Consider the following 211-nt stretch of genomic DNA (forward strand, 5'->3'; position numbering starts at 1 on the left):
CCGGAGGGGACCAGCCACAGCTTCTCTGGGCAACCTGGGACACTGTCTCACCACCCTCACAGCAAAGAATTTCTTCCTTAGATCTCATCTCCATCTCCCCTCTTCCAGTTTCAAGCCATCACCCCTTGTTCTATCACTCCCTGCCCTTGGCCAAAGTCCCTTCCCCAGCTTTCTTGTAGGCCTAAGATCATTGAGTCCAACCATGAACCCA

This window comes from Antrostomus carolinensis, unplaced genomic scaffold (assembly GCF_000700745.2).
Source record: "Antrostomus carolinensis isolate BGI_N321 unplaced genomic scaffold, ASM70074v2 scaffold24752, whole genome shotgun sequence".
NCBI classification, from domain to species: Eukaryota; Metazoa; Chordata; class Aves; order Caprimulgiformes; family Caprimulgidae; genus Antrostomus; species Antrostomus carolinensis.